This window comes from Chlorocebus sabaeus, chromosome 6, assembly GCF_047675955.1.
Source record: "Chlorocebus sabaeus isolate Y175 chromosome 6, mChlSab1.0.hap1, whole genome shotgun sequence".
Taxonomy (NCBI): Eukaryota; Metazoa; Chordata; class Mammalia; order Primates; family Cercopithecidae; genus Chlorocebus; species Chlorocebus sabaeus.
Genome location: NC_132909.1, coordinates 19,516,249 through 19,538,063, shown reverse-complemented (window position 1 = coordinate 19,538,063; position 21,815 = coordinate 19,516,249). Strand labels below are relative to the sequence as shown.

Sequence of the window (21,815 nt, the reverse complement as noted above, 5' to 3'; positions counted from 1 at the left end):
TTGTTTGGGTCATCTCTGGTTTTTTAAGCAGTGTTTTGTAATTCTCAGAGTAACAATCTTACACCTCCTGGTTAGCTGTATTTCTAGGTATTTTATTCTTTTTATGGCAATCGTGAATGAAACTGCAGTCCTGATTTGGCCCTGCGCTTCACTGTTGTTGGCATATAGAAGTTCTAGTGATTTTTGCACATTGATTTTGTGTCCTGAAACCAGCTTAAGAATCGTTTGGGCGGTGACTATGATATTTTCTAGATATGGAATCAGGTCTACAAACAGGGATTGTTTGACCTCTCTTTCTGTTTGGATGCCCTTTCTTTCTTTCTCTTGCCTGATTGCTCTGGCCAGGACTTCCAACACTATGTTGAATAGGAGGGGTGAGAGAGGGCACTGCAGAAATTGTGGTCTGAAAATCCAAATTCAATTCCTGCTCCATTCATCATACATTTTTTGAGGTGTGATTTATCGAATACAAAACAGAACAAAACAAAAAATTTCTCTATTAATTCTGTCTTATTGGCCCCTCACTTGCAAATACAGGCCCATATGCACAAGAGCTCAGCACCACGGACAGCACCACAGAAGAAACACAGCTTTGGGAGACTTGGACATCAAGGACAACATTATCAAAGAGTAGATTTATTCTTTGGGGGCTTTCAGCAAAAACCAAAAAACCCTAAAGACCTTTCAGTAGCTAAGCTTTTAGAGTGCAGAAATAACCTACTGTGTTTTGAGCAGTGATGTATTTGCTGGGAGAAGACCATGAATTTGGGTTGACAAGCATGAAAGAGACATTGAGTAAGTCTCCAGAGGCAAATAAAAAATCGTTTGTTCAACATTGGTTCCTTGGCTCTTTGTCTTCTCTTTTTATCTGAGACGTCACTCCTGGCCACCATGAGCATAGGGTAGTAGCTGGTATGAAGATGAGTGTAACAAATGGCCTAAATAAGCTGAACTGAACTGGTGAATATCAGTCAAGAAAAGGCAGTCACTGTGTGTTTGTATAGTAGGGGCAGCATGTAGGACACTGTAGGTTATTCAAATACAATGGGCATCATCCAGCGACATGTAGATATGAAATCAAATTCAGGTTCTGCTCAGAAATTCATGGGTTCCAAGATAGTTTTTATCCACTCAGAGCAAGAATTGCCTAATTCCCCAAGAAATGATTTCCATGCTGATGAGGGGCCTATGAACTATCATCAAAATAGAGAGGTGACCAAAACTGTGAGAGGGATGATATAAGGAGGAAAGTGTACCTAACAAGAACCTGAGACTTTCCAGTGAAAGTGGAGGGAATTTCAGTTCATACAGGAAAGCAACAAGAAAGAGAGGCATGAAGGTGTCATTTACTGTGCATTGACACCTCAAGGTATCTGGATATTAGCTTAAAGGAGGGCAAGGAGGGAGGCATACCCATGAGTAAGGTTGGAGTTGAACAAGCTGTGGCAATGAACATGGAAAGAGAGGATGAAGATGATCAAGTTGACACCTGTGATAGGCCCTGCAGACAAAGAGGCTATTTGTTGAGACCCTTTTCAATCTGCATTGTTTGGTTTTTAGGTAATATATTGTTTATCTTCTTGTAAACAGTTCTCTATTTGTGCCATGAACCAGATGACAACAGCTTTTATAGAGGGAAAAGGGCTGTCATTGTTCCTACTTGGTAGAAGTTCTAAGAAGCTGACAGTAGAAGGTGGAGCCAATTGTTGCAGAGAAACGTTTTCAGAGAAGATGAAAATAGGGGTCTTGCTGATTTCAGCAATGATGAACCAGTGACGGATGCCTGTTTGTTTTGTTTGTTTGTTTGTATTGGTTTCTTTGTTTTAATTTTTATTCATGTGCAAAAAGCTAGCATGATTTCTTCCACTGAGTGGATGTCTTGCTTATTAATTCAAGGAACATCACTTAATCCAACTTAAAGAGACCTATATCCTTTAAGTACTTATGGAAACAGAAGCGGCACATATCAAGATAATATTTTCAGACAAGGCGATGCTGGTTTGAGCAGATGCAACAAGGGTGAGAACCCTGGCTGATTTTTTTTGTGGGTGGCTCCAGTAGAGCTGTTGGTGACCCATCTTGCTTTCAGGGTGCTGCTTATTATCTTTTGCCCCTCTAAAATAAGTATGTTCACTGCATTTTCCTACATCTGTTTTAGTCTTGTATGTTTAATTTATATAGGGCAGATAATGTATTTCTTTAGTGCTTATGTTGAAAGAAAGTGCATCTGACAATTTGTAGTCACTTCATGGACACCAGATCCTGATGGGATGATAACATTGTGGATGTCAATCTGAGCCTGTTCCTATAACTGTATTACCTTCCGTGGTTCCTTACAGGATTAGTGCTTTTGGTATATGGGAAACATGTAAGTCAGTGAGGACTGTGAATGGAAATAGTTGCCAAGGATGCTCCCTCATGACTACATGTCAAAATAACCACATCTTATGAAACCCCCCTGCCTTTGATTTGGGCTTGTGTATGGCTCAGTTTGATCAACATAATGTCATAGAAGTGACACTGTCCACCTTTCAAAGCCAGGTCCTATGATGCCTTGTACCTTCTTCCTGAGCCTTTTGGAAGGCTTTCTTTGGTGGCAGCCAATCATCATTCCTTAAGTCCAAGAACCCTGAGACTCTCGTGATTTGAGGGAATTCAAGGCACGAATGGGGAAGTGACGTAGGGAAGGAGATAATCAGCCAGCCCGTAGGTGTTCACCCAGCCCTTGTGTTGAGTGAGACATGAGTGAAGCATCCTCTGGAATCCCAAACTAAAAGACACTTCAGAAAGCATGACTTTCACCACATGATCTACTACCCACATGAGTCCAGTTAACCAAGAAAGATCAGAGTAAACGATTTCTCTAAGCCAACATGTGTTGGGAGATTTGCTGTGCTGCAATGCCTAATGAAACAGCAGCAAAGCAAGGTCAGCTTACTGTGTCCATGTGTATGAATTGTGTCCATCCCGAAAATAAACTACATGTTTTCTGATCTAAAACCATAACCACTTGTTTTTAAACAGAAATCCCAGGATTCTGCCACATACTTTGGAAAAATCTCACAATTATTATTATTATTTTTTAGTTTTTTAAAAAATTATACTTTAGTTCTGGGTTACATGTGCAGAACGTGCAGTTTTGTTACATAGATATACACATGCCATGGTGGTTTGCTGCACCCATCAACCTATCACCTACATTAGGTATTTCTCCTAATGTTATCCCTCCCCTAGCCCCCACCCCCAAACAGGCCCCAGTGTGTGATGTTCCCCTCCCTGTGTCCATGTGTTCTCGCTGTTCAACTCCCACTTATGAGTGAGAACATGTGGTGTTTGGTTTTCTGATCTTCTGATAGTTTGCAGAGAATGATGGTCTCCAACTTCATCCATGTCCCTGCAAAGGACATAAACTCATCCTTTATTACGGCTGCATAGTTTTCCATGGTGTATATGTGCCACATTTTCTTAATCCAGCCTATCATTGGTTGACTTTTGGGTTAGTTCCAAGTCTTTGCTATTGTGCCACAATAAACACACGTGTGCATGTGTCTTCATCGTAGAATGATTTATAATCCTTTGGTTATATGCCCAGTAATGGGATTGCTGGGTCAAATGGTATTTCTAGTTCTAGATCCGTGAGGAATTGCCACACTGTCTTCCACAATTGGGGTTCCTTAAGAGAAATCTTTGGACTCCTGTGATTCTCTAACTATTGCTTGGATTGAAATTTTCATGTGAGAAATCTGTCTTTTTGTAAAGCTCCTGCATGGCAGCCTGTACAGAGCCAGGCACCGTGTTAACACACAATGAATATATGAAAATAATGGAAAGAATTAAGAAATTCCACGAGATGGTTCTTAAGTTACAAAATTTCTCCCCAAAGCCATGAGGTACATCTGTGTGGCTGTAAACAGCTACCTAACATTTCAGTGCAGTGAGTCATCTGAGATAGGGTAAAAATTTTGTCTCAGATTCTCTGATGTCAACAACGTGCTGTTGAAGGATGCTGTACCTAGTGTCTTCTCAGACATTCCGGGGACCTGGTCATTTACTCATGGAGTCACAGGAAGGTTTATCCTATTTGATTTCTTGATGCCTCCCATAAAGTTCCTCAGGGCCTCTTGGGGATGACCACTTCCTCTTTCCCTCTTAAAGCAAGAACCAAATTCTGGAAGTTTGGTGATGTTTTAATGACCAACTGCAGGGAAAAGGGTGAGAGATCATGCTGTTAGCAGGCTCTGGGGATCCTATGGTCACATGGAAAGAGGGATTCCTCAACAATGAGGAGTGTGGTCATCTCCCTCAATTGCAGACAGACATTGAGATCAGGGAAACATCTTCCCACACTTGCACAGTCTTCACAGAACATGGTGGAAGTGGATGGGCAAAGATGTAATGGTGTTAGCCATTTATTATTACCTACAAGAGGAAAAATGCCTCAGAAAGACAGTATGCCACCAAACAAACTTTCAGCCTTCTCTCCATACTCACCTAGTACCTACAACATCCCCTGAGAAAACTACTAGTTATATAACTGAACCCAAGATTCACGCTTCTGTTTAAGATTAACTATTTGAGAGAGAGCTCACGTTATTTCTAGTGTTTCCTCTCATTCCTCCATGTGACCACTCTGTGTCGTATTGTCTATGTTTGCTCAGCTTCCCATCTAGCTTAGAAAATCCCCATGGCTAGTCACTGTTTCATGAACTTGAATCCCTGCATCTTGTACAGGGATTCAAATAGGATTAACACTGGATTATGTTCATTGAATGCATATATATCAGTTCCATGAACTATGACTGCCATTCCCTGCTGATGGCTCCATTTCTCTTTGGAGTTGCCTAGATCTGGGCTGATGGTGGCCAAGAATAAAACTCAAGTGTTGGAGAGGTAGAATCGGACAAGTGTTGCAAAACAGGCTATCATTTTGAACAGTTTCTAAGCATAGAAAGAGATCCCTCACTGGAATCTGAATAAAATGTGAATCTTTTGCCCTACTCATAAGAAAGGGCCAGAACATTTGTACATATTCTTCATTACTGAGGCTACAAAGTAACCTTCTATGTGTCAATTGTTAAATTTAAAATGCACACATTTTCGAATCAGTTATTTCATTTCTTTTTGGTTATCTTACAATATAAGTAAGGGAGGTGGATAAAACAAAAGAATTGACTAGAAGTCTTAATACAGCACCATTAGTGAGAGCAAAATATTGGAAATAACCTCAAGGCCCTTCAAAAGAGTCAAGATCAATAATTTTGGGTAATCCTTATAATGCAATATTATGCATTCTTTAAAAACTGAGGAAGCACCATTAATAGATGATATCTTCAATATATATTATTTGACAACAAATCAACTCAGTTTTAAAGGTGTAATGTGTAGAGCAATGTATACTAGGATTTTCTTAAAAACAAATGAAATTATAGATCTATATGCTTCTATAAGCAACGATTTCCTGTGGAAGGAGAGCAGAGTGGGGATAATGCTCTCAGGAATAAGATTGGGTCCAGGAGTGAGACAAAGACTTAATTTTTCATTAACTAAACAATTTTATTCTTATGAATATTGTATTCATTCAGTGAAGTGAAAATTTAAATAGCAGCATAAGTAGAAATGAATACAGTGGGAAAAGACAGAAGAGATTCTTCATCTTGGGGGAAATGCCAGATGAGCTGATACTGATCACGGTCAGATTTTGGAAACGAGCTGAGGATGGCAGTGCGAGCAGAGGATGCTCTGTGATAAAAAGCCTGGGGCAAGAGTAGTTATGAGAAATGGGTCCTGAAAAACTATTGGGCCAGGCCAGGGAGAGCTGCCTCCTGCTCTGAGAACCCATGGAGGCTGGATACCGGGAGCTCCTGGGCACTCACCGGGTATTCATTGTCCAGCACCAAGATGCTCAGATCAAATGGTTTGCCGTCCTCAAAGAACACATTGCAGCATCTCCCCTCACACTTCCAGGCCCCACACACGTGGCTGTCAATGACCAAACAATGGCCAAAGTGCACTCAGAAATGGAAGGTGACGTCTGAATTCTCATTCATTCCAGTGTAGAATTCCACCTGCAGCTCTGGGTCACTGCTGAGGGCAAAGCACACAGAGTGTTGGGCAGACCCCTCCCTTGTGGGGCACACACTCAACACACACACAAATCCCTTCCTTCCTTTCCTCAAAGCAGAAGAAAGCCTCCCTGATCTCGCTGGTGATACTGCAGGCCTGGTCCCTGTGGGGCTGTCTTAGCTCCTCATACATCCCCCAGGTGAGGAGATGCTCTGCCCCTCACAAGGTGGAAAGTGAGCCACAGTCACTTACCTGGGCCTATGCCTTGTCCATTCCCTGAAAATTCTATGCCTCTTGATAAAGAGCCACAGCCCTAACCCCTGACTGTTCTCCTCCCCTAGGCTGCATGATTGACCAACAGTTCATCCACTGCAGGTCTCATGCCTGGTGCTGGAGGGTCTCCAAAACCTGCATGTGTATGGTGCCTCCATCCTGCCAACTAGACATTTCCACATCACTCACATGAGACCACCTCCTGAGTAAATATTCTCCTTTCTTTTCCACCCCTGTGCCATACAGTACTCACATGAAAGGGAGGATCAGTGTCCCTCTGATTTTCACGCAAGAACCAATGGACAAGGACACAGGTCTTCTGTGTGGCACCTGCTAGGGGATTGAGAGTGGGTGAAAGGGGCTGGGCCAGGTTCAGCTTCCCCTTTGGTGACAGATTCCCATGATGCAGAAAATTAGGGATCAACAGGCAAACTGTGAGGACTTCCCTCTTTCACCCTATCACAGTCAGAACTCCATATTCCTAAAGACACTAGGGTCTCGTAGTTAGGAGCTAGGATTCAGGAGCCAGGCTGCCCGGACTCCAGTCCTGATTCTGCCTCTTACTGGCAATGCCATCTTAGATCCATTACTTGAGCTCTGCCTGATTTAGTTTCCCAGGTACAAAGAGGATTATTTAAAACTCTTTTTTCCTCTACTTTACTTTTTACTTTTTTGTCTTTATTAGTAATTCTTACTTTGAAGGGTTCCCATAGTCTGGATTCTTCTTTTCCACTCTGCCTGGGAAGAGACATCTACAGATCATACGTTCTGCTCTCGTGAATGCTCACAAATGAGTCATTGGTAACTCCCAGTCCCCCAGATCCCCACCAGTTCTGCCATCCAGGATCCACATTGACATATATGAGAAGATATATGGGTGCTTCATCAGAGGTCCTGATGTGTGAGGAGGAAACTTCACATGGACAGAAGGCCACGTGCATGTTCCCAGTTCAACACCTAGTCACATCCCAGCACACACACACACAACCACAGTCAAACAGAGCCACACCACTCACTGAGTCACACATGTCTGCTCACTGTCCGTATAAAGATGCTCATGCATTGGTCTGGGTGTGCTCACACACACACTCACATCACAGACAGGAAGACAAAACACAGTCACCCTCTTACACTCAGGCACGTCCCAGCCATCCTGGTGGGCTCTCCACCTTTTACCTAAAGTAACATCATCTCAGCAGAGCTGACTCTTATCAGACACTATCACACCCTCACAGAGGGTTACACTGGTCCAGGATTCACACCCGATATCCCACAAACATCTCAGACACCATAGCCCCAGGGTCTCTTCCGCACACCCCCAATCTCAGAAAAGCATTCACAATAGAAACTCATATTTTCATCTTATAAAATCTCCCTTTTTCCACATTATTTCATGTGACTTCAGATTACTGAAGGCTGTGCCTTTTTAACTCACAGGTAGTGGTGACATTTTTGCTTCCGTGGGTTGGCTCTTCTGAATTGTGTCCAGGCTTCCGTGTGAATCCCTTGGAGTTGCAGCATTGAATGGTCCCTGTCAGCTCTGCCCTCTGGCTTCATTCCTGATTCCAAAGCCCTCTCAGCAAGAATTCGCCACAGGGTGAGAAGGGGTAAGGTGTCGGAAACAGACTCAGTCACAGCCACACTTGTTTGCAAGCCTGTGTCTATGATGCAGCAGAAATGACAGTGGGGGAGGCACCAGGGAGAAGAAGGGGTCACCAGGGAAACGCACAGATAAGGACGATGGAGTGAGAATGAGGGGTTGTGAAGTCCAGCCTCCATGCCTCTCATTAAGCCTTCTCTCCACTGTGCAGAATCTACCAAGAAGGTGTGCATTTTCCTAATTTGTACAATGGTAAAAATAGTGAGGATTCTGGTGGAAATTATTGGCAATGGAAGGTAACCCTTCTCTTTGCCTGTAGAGGCTCTGGGAGAACACTGGCCTTGATCCTAAGCGGGACCTATGGAGGGAGGTAGAGAAAGCCCCTGTATCCTCCTGATCCCACACTGGTCCCCTTGACTCTGCTAGGTGAGGCTGGTTCTCATCTGCCTCTCACATAGCTGGGCTCTTAACTCCACCCTTTTCTTTTCTGAGTGTCTATGGGTATCAAAATTGGAGAAAGTTGAGATTCTTGTCTAGTTCTTGATTTGTGTGTTCCTTATTTCCAGACTGTGTGAGGACAGGAGCAGGTACAGGTGATTGGACTTCAGTCACAATGCAGTCTTCTTCAACTGGTGTGGAGGACTCAAGTTCTCTGTTCATGAGGAAAGGAAACATCCTTAAAACATGTATTAGAACTTAAAGATCAAGTGAATTAGAATTCCCTTTCTCCCTTGCTTCTTTCTCCCTCTTACTTCATTTTTCTCTTCAGTTTTATTGCCAGTGAATTTAGACCATTGATAGAAAAAATGTATCCCAGTTGCCAAAGAGATGTATATTATGATGAGTAACCTTTTGAGGACCTGTCATAATGTTTTCCACAGCAGCCACACCATCTTACACTCCAAACAGCAATGTTCCAGGGTTCCAGTTTATCCACATCCTCACACTTGTTAGTTGTCATTTTTTAAGTAATAGCCATCCTAATGAATGTGAAGTGGTATCTCGTGGTGCTTTTGACTTTCATTTCCCTAATGACTCATGATGTTGGGTTACTTGTGCATATTGGTCATTTGCCTGTCATTTATTTTTAATTTTTGTGGGTATGTAGTAAGTGTATACATTTATGGGGTACATAAGATATGATACGAGCATGCAAATCATCACATCGTGGAGAATGGGGCAACCATCCCCTTAAGCGTTTATCCTTTCTGTTGCAAGCAATCCAATGATAGTTGTTTGAGTGTTTCAAAATGTAAAACTAAATGACTACTGGGTAAATAACACAATTAGGCAGAAATAAATAAGTTCTTTGAAACCAATGAGAACAAAAACACCACATACCAGAATCTCTGGGACACAGCTAAAGCAGTGTTCAGAGGGAAATTTATAGCACTAAATGCCCACAGGAGAAAGTCGGAAAGACTGAAAATCGACCCCCTAACATCAAAATTAAAAGAACTAGAGAAGCAAGAGCAAACAAACTCAAAAGCTAGCAGAAGACAAAAATAACTAAGATTAGAGCAGAACTGAAGGAGACAGAGACACAAAAAACCCTTCAAGAAATCAATTAATCCAGGAGCTGTTTTTTTGAAAGGATTAACAAAATAGACCACTAGCCAGACAAATAAAGAAAAAAGCAGAAAAGAAACAAATAGACACAATAAGGGGATATCACCATGGACCCCACAGATATACACACTGCCATCAGAGAATACTATAAACACCTCTATGCAAATAAACTAGAAAATCTAGAAGAAATGGATAAATTCCTGGGCACATACACCCTCCCAGAACTAAACCAGGAAGAAGTCGAATCCCTGAAAAGATCAATAACAAGTTCAGAAGTTGAGGCAGTAATTAATTGCCTACTAACCAAAAAAAGCCCAGGACCAGATGAATTCACAGCCAAATTCTACCAGAGATACAAAGAGGAGTTGGTGCCATTCCTTCTGAAAGTATTCCAAACAATAGAAGAACAAGGACTCCTCCCTAACTCATTTTATGAGGCCAGCGTTATCCTGATACTGAAACCTTGCAGAGACACAACAACAACAAAAAAACAAAAAACAATAACAAAAAAAGAAAATTTCAGGCCATTATCCCTGAAGAACATCGATGCTCAAATCCTCAATAAAATACTGGCAAACCGAATCCAGCAGCACATCAAAAAGCTTATCCAGTATGATCAAGTTGGCTTCATCCCTGGGATGTAAGGCTGGTTCGACATACACAAATCAATAAACGTAATCCATCACATAAAGAGAACCAATGACAAAACCCACATGATTATCTCAACAGATGCAGAAAAGGCCTTTGATAAAATTCAACACCCTTTCATGCTAAAAACTCACAATAAACTAGATACTGATGGAAGGTATCTCAAAATAATAAGAGCTATTCATGACAAACTCACAGCCAATATCATACTGAATGGGCAAAAGCTGGAAGCATTCCCTTTGAAAACCAGCACAAGACAAGAATGCCCTCTCTCACCACTCCTATTCAACATAGTATTGGAACTTCTGGCCAGGGCAATCAGGCAAGAGAAAGAAATACATTGTATTCAAATAGGAAGAGAGGAAGTCAAATTGTCTGACTCCATTCTATGGTTCTTGCTGTCTCCTGTTTCTTCAAATTTCATATCATTCATTGGGGTTTAGGTGAAAAAATAGAATATTTGATAAATATTAATTCCTCCAAAGAAAATATTTTTTTTTTTGCCTACCCAAATTTAACCCAAGCCAATCTAAACTTCAAACCTGAACCAAACAAAAAGGAGAAAAACAAAAGAAAACCTCAAAAACATTTCTTTCAAGCTAGCTTTCCTTTCATTAGGAAAGTAAGTTCTCCAGTTCCACAATACCATTCCAGGTACCCATTACAACTGCTGCCTTTATTGCATCAGGAGTTTGCCTCAACATTGCTTTAGGGCATGTGAGGTCATTTTTCACTCCCTTGTTGTTGTTTACCCAGTATATGGGGGTTGTAATGTTTATCTCACTCCTTGGATGATTTCTGAAGACACAAGGTCTTGCTATGTTGCCCAGGCTGGCTATGAACTCCTGGGATCAAGTGATCCTCCTGCCTCAGCCTCTGAAGTGGTTGGGACTACAGGCCCACGCCACTGTGCCGGGCTGGGCATGTAAATTTGAAGTGAATGATTAAACATGCATCTAGTTGAAAACATGGCAGACCAGTAACAGAAAAGCTACAATGTGTTTTTGAAACCATAAAGTGAATGGTTTCTTGGGAAAAATTGTGACTTTGAATATCCGTTGTTGAAATCAGAATAAACTATATTTCGCTTGCATATTCTTAAAATTATTAAATTTTTCAGAAGTCAGTGTTATATAGAAATACCATTTTGCAATGTTAATCTATGTGAATCTTTGGAGAAAGTGGTTTCATTATAGGTGCATAATGTGCTCTCAATATTTTAAACAAATTGTTCACTCTTCCATTTAAGGTAAAACAGTTTCTTGTATAAAATGACTGGATGCATATAAAGAAATTATGTTGTCTTGTGCTTTTAACCCGATTTCAGTAATTACTATATCATGTTTATAATAGTTTTGTTAGATGATAGGACCAAATGAAAGTATTTTATGTTTTCTCATCACTTTAGATTTTTATCATTGCGTAAATTATTTTGTTTTTAGCATTTCCTAACATGAATGCTTAATGATTTTTAAGTACACATAATTTCTTCTGTGCCATTTAAATAAAATATTTTATAACTTAAAAAAGAAAACCAAACCAAACCAAACAAAAACAAAAACAAAACAAAAAAACCCAACATTCCCAATAGGGAGGAAAGCAGTTCCAGTAAACCACCCTAACTAAAACCCCAATAGCTCAGGAAATGAATGAAAAAGAAGCCAATTTTTTTTTTTTCTTTTTTTTTTTTTTTTTTTTTTTGAGACGGAGTCTTGCTCTGCCGCCCAGGCTGGAGTACAGTGGCCGGATCTCAGCTCACTGCAAGCTCCGCCTCCCAGGTTTCGGCCATTCTCCTGCCTCAGCCTCCCGAGTAGCTGGGACTACAGGCACCTGCCACCTCGCCCGGCTAGTTTTTTTTTTGTATTTTTAGTAGAGATGGGGTTTCACCGTGTTAGCCAGGATGGTCTTGATCTCCTGACCTCGTGATCCATCCGTCTCGGCCTCCCAAAGTGCTGGGATTACAGGCTTGAGCCACCGCGCCCGGCCAAGAAGCCAATTTTTAAACGCATTTTAAGAGACCTATGAAAAACCAGGGCTAAACCTCTGTTACTCTAAACTGTCTATAATGAACCAAAAGCCAGGTAAGAATTTTGTAGCCTTTATGGAAAGGCCAAGAGAGGCACTAATAGAGTACACCTCCTTATCCCCTAATTCAGTGGAGGAATAGCTCATTCTGAAAAAGAAGTTTATTGTACAGGTAGTTCCCAATATTAAAAGAAAACTACAAAAGCAAGCTATAGGACCAAATAGCACCTCAGAGAGCCTCCTGAAGGTGGCGACTTTTTTCTTTTATAATAGGGACCAGGAAGAGTCCCCAAAAAGGGGAAAATTTCCAGACAACAACAGAGACTTCAGCAGCAGCTTCGCAAGCTTGTAAAGTCCAGAATTCCCAAAGTGCATCCGCTAGTTGCTATTGGCATGGCAGACCACGGCATTTTTAAAACAAATACCCAGGCAGCAAGATGAAGCAACCTCAACCCTGTCCAGGCTGTGGCAAAAACCACTGGAAATAGAACTGCCCCCAGAGGCAGAGGTCACTGGGTTCAAAACCAGTCTCACAGGTGGTTCAGCAGGACTAATGGATTCGAGGGCTTAAACCTTAGCTCCAGGGGCTCAAATGGCCAGTATAGCACAGGATCCCCGGATAATTCTGGAAATTAAAGGTAGGAAAGTAAACCTCCTTCTAAACACTAGAGCCCATCTCTCTCTTCTCTCTAATCCAGGCCTCTCTTTTAAGATAGCACAACTGTAAGAGACATCTCAGGAAAAACTCGAATCCAATAGTCTTCTCAACCTTAATTGTAGTTAGAAAGACTTATTTACACATGCTTCCGAGTCATTGTCATAATAGCCCTACTAGTCAGAAAAGCCTCCAAGTTAACCCTAGGAAATAATTCAACTGTTTACAGCCCACATAATGTGGCAGGATCACTGTCCTCTAAGGGGAGCTCTTAGCTAGCAAACAGCCGGTAAAGCAAGAAGTAGATAAGGCAGGATAAGCAGTAGTCACTCTCCCCAAACACAAGCCCTCCATTAGCTGAGTTAATACCTCTTACAAGAGCACTTAAGTTAAGCAAGGAAGTAGTAGCTAACATTTCTACTAACTCCAAGTGTGCTTTCCTAATTTTCCATGCTCATGCTGCCATTTAAAAGAAAAGGCATTTTCTTACCACTAATGAATCTCCCATAAAACATCACCAGGAAATTAACAGGTTACTATCCTTACTTTTTCTTACACATGAACTAGCAGGGATGCATCGTAGGGAATGTCAAAAGAGAACAAATAAGGTAGCCAAAGGAAATAAATTAGCTGATCAGCCAGCTAAGCCAGAGGCAAGGAAGCCTCAAGCCATTAACACAACTAGCAAAAGCCCAAAGAAATAAAACCACCTCTATTTAACCCAGGAAATTTGGTCTTTCTTTTTCCTTAAGCCAAGCTGGGAAGGGCCCTACGTTGTTCTTATTTCAACCCTGTTGGAAGTAAAATTTACAGGAATCAACTCCTGAATACATCTCACTCAAGTCAAAGCCTAAAAAGCTGAGGGAGCAACCCCTGACAGTCCAGAGAATCATCCAGAATATCAATTGTGGAAAAATAAAAAATCATAAGCTAAAAATCACAAAAATTAAGAAACTGACTAAGGGCTACTCATCTTACTCAGTCCCACATTTACTTAAACAGATAATATTTGTCATTTCCACACTTTACTCTCAAAATTTGCCACCAAATAAAAAAACTTATTTTTAATTCATATTTGCAGGGAATTTTAATGCTACATGAAATTGCAATTGTAACTCTGTAAATCCCCAAAGGGAAATGTTTTACCTTGGGCAAGTAAAGTTTTAAATAATTTTTTTTTACTACACCAGTCTTGTGGCAATTGTTACAGTCACGCTACTATTTGCAATAAAACTATACACTGTGGCACCCATAATGTGGAATTCTGGTTGCAAAATTCTAATTCGTGCTCCATGAGAATCTAATGCCGGCTGATCTGTCAGGAGGCCACTCATGGGATAATGCTTACCTGTTGCTCACCTCCTGCTGTGTGGCTCCATTCCTAACAGGTCACAGATTGTTACTGGTCTGTGGCTTGGGGGTTGGGGACCCCTGCTCTGGGGTATATCCCTTTCAGGGTTCCAACTAAAAGCCTAACTCTCTCTCTCACTTGGCAGGCACCAACGTACAATTTTTGTATCTTCAGATCCACAAGACCGATAGAAGTTCTACTCTGCCACCACGTAAGAATCAACATCTAATTTACAGTACTATTTTAATTTTCCCAGTTGTATAAAAACGTGTCCTTTAGAGCTGTTTTAAAATCCATCACTCAATCAGGTTTCATGTACTTTGTTGCTATGCTTCTTTAGTCTGTTTTAAACCAGAACATTCTCCCTGCCTTGTTATGACATTTTTGATGCCTTTTGAATTTGTCATATATGATGCTCCAAAAATGAAAATGAGCTTGGTGTGTATGAGAAATTGAAAGGAGGTCAGTATATCAGGTTTTTCTTGTACCACATGATATCCTTTCAGCCCTACCTCTTCATCCAGCCATTACTAAGTTGACCAGATCTAGAGAGTTTTTCACTAGCTTCATGCGGGTGCACACTGACAGTGCCTTTCCTTAGTATCTATCTTTCCAGTACCTTCCTCTTTCCAGCACTGGGCTTGTTTGAGATGGTAGAATACGACCCTTGCAGAAATACTCTCAGCAGCTATGCATCTGCAAACCAGAATTGTGGGAGACTTAATGCCAATAGGATGACTTTTTAACAACTGGGGATGGGGGCAGATGGATAAATACTTCCTTTCACCTTCTGGGCACACAGTACTAAGAAATATTTCATATTTGGTGGAGAAGACTGGAAACAAACTTTAGGCCAGAAAAAGCCATAGAAGGAAGCTGGATCCTTATTATGAGAACCTGTATCTCTTATTGGGCAGATCACAATAAAGATCCATTGCTGATAAGTGATGTAGTGATTACCCATGGCATACTTAGTATCACAATTACTAAGAATAGTCACCTGTGCTTTATGGGCAGAAAGTGCTGAGAGAAGGTGAAGGGCTCCAGTAGCTGTGGCACTAGAATGGTAGGGGTACGATGGCAATCATAGGGTTGTGGAAGTACTTGTTTTGGTTTTAACTGCATTGGAATTCTTTTTTAAAAAAGAAAAAAGAATGAAAGAAAGAAGGAAAGAAAAAGAGGGACACATTAATGCCCACCAACTACCAGTTCAAGGCATATTTGGAACACTAGATGTTCCTGGTGATAGCATTTAAAGAAACCCTCACATCCCGCAAGCACAGGGAAGAGAGTGCTGAGTGCTGAAACTCATATGGAGGATCTAATTTCAAAAAACATGGCATACCTGCAAAGGAAAATGACTGCATGGTCCCAACAACTCCCAGATGTCAAAGTTAATGTTGTGATAGTGAAACTACAGTAATCAGAATACATTGATATTGGCTTAAAAATAAACTTATAGACCATTGGAACAGAATTGAGAGTCCAGAAAGAAACCTAAACATCCACTGTAAATTGACTTCAACAAGGGTATCAAGACCATTCAATGTGGGAAGGAATTGTCTCTTGAATAAATGATTTTTGGTTTTGTTGAGTTTCTTTTTTGTTTGTTTTTAAGTTTTATTTTAAGCTTTATGTTCAGGGGTACATGTGCAGGATGTGCAAGCTTGTTATACAGGTAAACCTGTCATGGAGTTTTGTTGTACTGAATATATACATGTAAAAGAATGAAGCTGGACCCTCACCTTATACCATATACAAAAATTAACTCAAAATGGGTGCCCGGTACATTTCGTTGCGACTGGATAGTGTGGGTGCACCCCACGGACGGCGAGCCGAAGCAGGGTGGGACATCACTTCACGTGGGAAGTGCAAGGGGTTGGGGAATTATCCCCTCTACCCAAGGGAAGCAGTGAGGGACTGTGCCTGAGGAGGGAAGAGCTCCAGCCCAGATACTGCAATTTTCCCAGTCTTCGCAACCCGACCGGGAGATTCCCTCTGGTACCTACACCACCAGGGCCCTGGGTTTCAAGCACAGAAGCAGAAGTGTTTTTTTTTTTTCCATACCCCAGTGGTGCCTGGAATGCCAGTGAGACAGAACCATTCACTCTCCTGGAAAGGGGGCTGAAGCCAGGGAGCCAAGTGGTCTAGTTCAGCGGGTCTCACCCCCATGGAGCCCAGCAAACTAAGATCCACTGGCTTGAAATTCTCCCAGCCAGCAAAACAGTCTGAGCTCAATCTGGGACACTCGAGCACCGTGAGGGGAGGGGCGTCTGCCATTGCTGAAGCTTGAGTAGGTAGTTTTCCCCTGACAGGGTAAAGTCACCGGGAATTTCTAAAGGGGCAGAGCCCACCACAGCTCAGCAAGGCCACTGCAGAAGGGTATCTCTGAAAAAAAGGCAGCAGCCCCAGGCAAGGATTTATAGATAAAACCCTCATCTCCCTTGGACAGAGCACCTGGGAGAAGGGGCAGCTGTGGGTACAGCTTCAGCAGACTTAAACAACCCTGCCTGATGGCTCTGAAGAGAGCAGCAGACCTCCTAGCACAGCATTCAAGCTCTGCCAAGGGTCAGACTGCCTACTCAAGTGGGTCCCTGACCCCTATGCCTCCTGACTGGGAGACACCTCTCAGTGACATCTCACACAGGAGACCTCTGGCTGACATCTAGCGAGGGCCCTGCTAGGACGAAGCATCCAGAGGAAAGAACAGGCAAAAATCTTTGCTGTTCTGCAGCCTCCACTGGTGATACCCAGGCAAACAGGCTCTGGAGTGGACATCCAGCAAACTCCAGCAGACCTGCACCAGAGGGGACTGACTGTTAGAGGCCCCACCTGAAGGTCACCAACATCAAAGACCAAGGTAGATAAATCTGCGAAGATGGAGAAAAACCAGCGCAAAAAGGTTGAAAATTCAAAATACCAGAACGCCTCTTCTCCTCCAAAGGATCACAACTCCTCACCAGCAAGAGAACAAAACTCGTCGGAGAACGAGTTTGATGAGTTGACAGAAGTAAGCTTCAGAAGGTGGGTAATAACAAACTCCTCCGAGCTAAAGGCGCATGTTCTAATCCAATGTAAGGAAGCTAAGGACCTTGAAAAAAGGCTAGATAATTGCTAACTAGAATAACCAGTTTAGAAAAGAACGTAGATGACCTGATAGAGCTGAAAAACACAGCATAAGAACTTCGTGAAGCATAAACAAGTATTAATAGCTGAATCGATCGAGTGGAAGAAAGGATATCAGCAATTGAAGATCAAGTTTATGAAATGAAATGAGAAGAGAAGATTGCGGAAAATGAATGAAAAGGAGCGAACAAAGCCTCCAAAAATTTGGGATCATGTGAAAAGACCAAATCTACATTTGATTGGTGTACCTGAAAAGTGATGAGGAGAATGGAACCAAGTTGGAAAACACTCTTTAGGATATTATGGAGGAGAATTTCCCCAACTTAGCAAGACAGGCCAACATTCAAATTCAGGAAATACAGATAACATCACAATGAAACTCCTCAAGAAGAGTAACCCCAAGACACATAGTCGTCAGATTCACCAAGATTGAAATGAAGGGAAAAATGTTAAGGACAGCCAGAGAAAGGCTGGGTTACTCACAAAGGGAAGCCCATCAGACTAACAGTAGATTTCTTGTCAGAAACCCTACAAGCCAGAAAAGAGTGGGTGCCAATATTCAACATTCTTAAATAGAAGAATTTTCAACCCAGAATTTCATATCCAGCCAAACTACACTTCATAAGTGAAGGAGAAATAAAATCTTTTACAGACAAGCAAAAGCTGAGAGATTTTGGCACCACCAGGCCTGCCTTACAAGAACTCATGAAAGAAGCATTAAGCATGGAAAGAATAACCAGTACCAGCCACTGCAAAAACATACCAAATTATAAAGACCATTGACACTATGAAGAAACTACATCAACCAATGGGCAAAATAACCAGCTGGCATCATAATGACAGGATCAAATTAATGCATAACAATATTAACCTTAAATGTAAATGAGCTAAATGTCCCAATTAAAAGACACAGAGAGGTGAATTGGATTAAGAGCCAAGACCCATCAGTATTCAGGAGACCCATCTCACCTGCAAAGACACACATAGGCTCAAAATAAAGGGATGAAGGAGTATTTAACAAGCAAATGGAAAGAAAAAAAAAAGAAGCGGGAGTTGCAATCCTGGTCTCTGATAAAACAGACTTTAAGCCAACAAAGATCAAAAGAGACAAAGAAGAGCGTTACATAATGATAAAGGGATCAACGCAACAAGAGCTAACTATCCTAAATATATATGCACCCAATACAGGAGTACCCAGATTCATAAAGCAAGTCCTTAGAGACTTACAAAGAGACTTAGACTCCCACACAATAATAGTGGGAGACTTTAACACCCCACTGTCAATATTAGGCGATCAACGAGACAGAAAGTTAACAAGGATATCCAGGATTTGAACTCAGCTCTGCACCAAGCCGACCTAACAGACATCTACAGAACTCTCCACCCCAAATCAATAGAATATACATTCTTCTCAGCACCTCATTGCCCTTATTCTAAAACTGACCACATAGTTGGAAGTAAAGCACTCCTCAGCAAATGTAAAAGAACAGAAATTATAACAAACTGTCTCTCAGACCACAGTGCAATCAAACTAGAACTCAGGATTAAGAAACTCACTCAAAACAGCTCAACTACCTGGAAACTGAACAACCTGCTCCTGAATGACTACTGGGTACATAATAAAATGAAGGCAGAAATAAAGATGTTATTTGAAACCAGTGAGAACAAAGACACAACATACCAGAATCTCTGGGACACATTTAAAGCAGTGTATAGAAGGAAATTTGTAGCACTAAATGGCCACAAGGGAAAGCAGGAAAGATCTAAAATCGACAATCTAACATCAAAATTAAAAGAACTAGAGAAGCAAGAGCAAACACATTCAAAAGCTAGCAGAAGGCAAGAAATAACTAAGATCAGAGCAGAATGGAAGGAGATAGAGACACAAAAAATGCTTCAAAAAATCAATGAATCCAGGAGCTGGTTCTTTGAAAAGATGAACAACATTGATAGACCAGTAGCCAGACTAATAAAGAAGAAAAGAGAGAACAATCAGATGGATGCAATAAAAAATGATAAAGGGGATATCGTCACCGATCCCACAGAAATACAAACTACCATCAGAGGATACTATAAACACCTCTATGCAAATAAACTAGAAAATCTAGAAGAAATGGATAAATTCCTGGACACATACATCTTCCCAAGACTGAACCAGGAAGAAGTTGAATCCCTGAATAGACCAATCACAGGTTCTGAAATTGAGGCAATAATTAATAGCCTACCAACCAAAAAAAGTCCAGGACCAGATGGATTCACAGCTGAATTCTACCAGAGGTACAAGGAGAAGCTGGTACCATTCCTTCTGAAACCATTCCAATCAATAGAAAAAGAAGGAATGCTCCCTAATTCATTTTATGAGGCCAACATCATCCTGATACCAAAGCCTGGCAGAGACACAACAACAAAAAGAAGAGAATTTTAAACCAATATCCCTCATGAACATGAATGCAAAAATCCTCAATAAAATATTGGCAAACTGAATCCAGCAGCCCATCAAAAAGCTTATCCACCATGATCAAGTTGGCTTCATCCCTGGGTTGCAAGGCTGGTTCAACATACGCAAATCAATAAATGTAATCCAGCATATAAACAGAACCAAAGACAAAAACCACATGATTATCTCAATAGATGCAGAAAAGGTCTTTGACAAAATTCAACAACGCTTCATGCTAAAAACTCTCAATAAACTAGGTATTGATGGGACATATCTCAAAATAATAAGAGCTATTTATGACAAACCCACAGCCAATATCATACTGAATGGGCAAAAACTGGAAGCATTCCCTTTGAAAACTGGCACACCCTGTATTGGGTGCATGTATGTTTAGGATAGTCAGCTCTTCTTGTTGAATTGATCTCTTTACCATTATGTAATGGCCTTCTTTGTCTCTTTTGATCTTTGTTGGTTTAAAGTCTGTTTTATCAGAGACTAGGATTGCAACCCCTGCTTTTTTTTTTTGTTTTCCATTTGCTTGATAGATCTTCCTCCATCCCTTTATTTTGAGCCTATGTGTGTCTCTGCACGTGAGATGGTCTCCTGAATACAGCAGACTGATGGGTCTTGACTCTTTATCCAATTTGCCTGTTTGTGTCTTTTAATTGGAGCATTTAGCCCATTTACATTTAAGGTTAATATTGTTATGTATGAATTTGATCTTGTCATTATGATGTTAGCTGGTTGTTTTGCTCATTAGTTGATGCAGTTTACTCCTAGCATCGATGGGCATTACAATCTGGCATGTTTTTGCAGTGGCTGGTACCAGTTGTTCCTTTCCATGGTTAGTGCTTCCTTCAGGATCTCTGGTAGGGCAGGCCTGGTGGTGACAAAATCTCTCAGCATTTGCTTGTCTGTAAGGGATTTTATTTCTCCTTCACTTATGAAGCTTAGTTTGGCTGGATATGAAATTCTTGGTTGAAAATTCTTTTCTTTAAGAATGTTGAATATTGGCCTCCACTCTCTTGGGGCTTGTAGAGTTTCTGCCAAGAGATCTGCTGTTAGTCTGATGGGCTTCCCTTTGTGGGTAACCCGAGCTGTCTCTCTGGCTGCTCTTAACCTTTTTTCCTTCATTTCAGCTTTGGTGAATCTGACAATTATGTGTCTTGGAGTTGCTCTTCTCGAGGAATATCTTTGTGGTGTTCTCTGTATTTTCTGAATTTGAATGCTGGCCTGCCTCGCTACACTGGGGATGTTCTCCTGGATAATATCCTGAAGAGAATTTTCCAACTTGGTTCCATTCTCCCCATCACTTTCATGTACACCAGTCAGATGCAGATTTAGTCTTTTCACATAGTCCCATATTTCTTGGAGGCTTTATTCATTTCTTTTTTCTCTTTTTTTCCAAACTTCTCTTCTTACTTCATTTCATTCATTTGATCTTTAATCACTGATACCCTTTCTTCCAGTTGATTGAATCGGTTACTGAAGCTTGTGCATTTGTCATGTAGTTCTTTTGCCATGGTTTTCAGCTCTATCAGGTCATTTAAGGACTTCTTTACATTGGTCATTCTAGTTAGCCATCATCTAATCTTTTTTCAAGGTTCTTAGCTACTTTGTGTTGGGTTTGAACTTCCTCCTTTGGCTCGGAGAAGTTTGATCATCTGAAGCCTTCTTCTGTCAACTCATCAAAGTCATTCCCCATTCAGCTTTGTTCTGATGCTGGCGAGGAGCTGTGTTCCTTTGGAGGGGGAGAGGTGCTTTGATTTTTAGAATTTTCAGCTTTTCTGCTCTGTTTTTTCCCTATCTTTGTGGCTTTATCTACCTTTGGTCTTTGACGATGGTGATGTACAGATGGGGTTTTAGTGTGGATGTCATTTCTGTTTGTTAGTTTTCCTCCAACAGTCATGACCCTCAGCTGCAGGTCTGTTGGAGTTTGCTTGAGGTCCACTCCAGACCCTGTTTGCCTGGGTATCAGCAGCGGAGGCTGCAAAAGAGTGAATGTTGCTGAACAGCAAATGTTGCTGCCTGATCGTTCCTCTGGAAGCTTCATCTCAGAGGGGTACCC

At 41.3% G+C, this 21,815-nt stretch overlaps 1 protein-coding gene across 9 annotated transcripts in view; it reads left to right on the top strand.

The window, feature by feature from the left end:
* The window catches only part of LOC103234683 (galectin-9-like), a 132,164-nt gene that overhangs the window by 32,220 nt on the left and 78,129 nt on the right, over positions 1-21,815 (top strand). For 6 of the 9 annotated variants that reach the window (XM_073016496.1, XM_073016495.1, XM_073016497.1 and 3 more), the window contains exons 2-3: positions 7,774-7,943; positions 14,330-14,395. The gene's annotated coding sequence lies outside the window, so the exon portion shown is untranslated. The remainder of the gene's footprint in view (positions 1-7,773; positions 7,944-14,329; positions 14,396-21,815) is intronic. The other 3 variants (XM_073016501.1, XM_037991674.2, XM_073016494.1) reach the window with 2 other exon arrangements.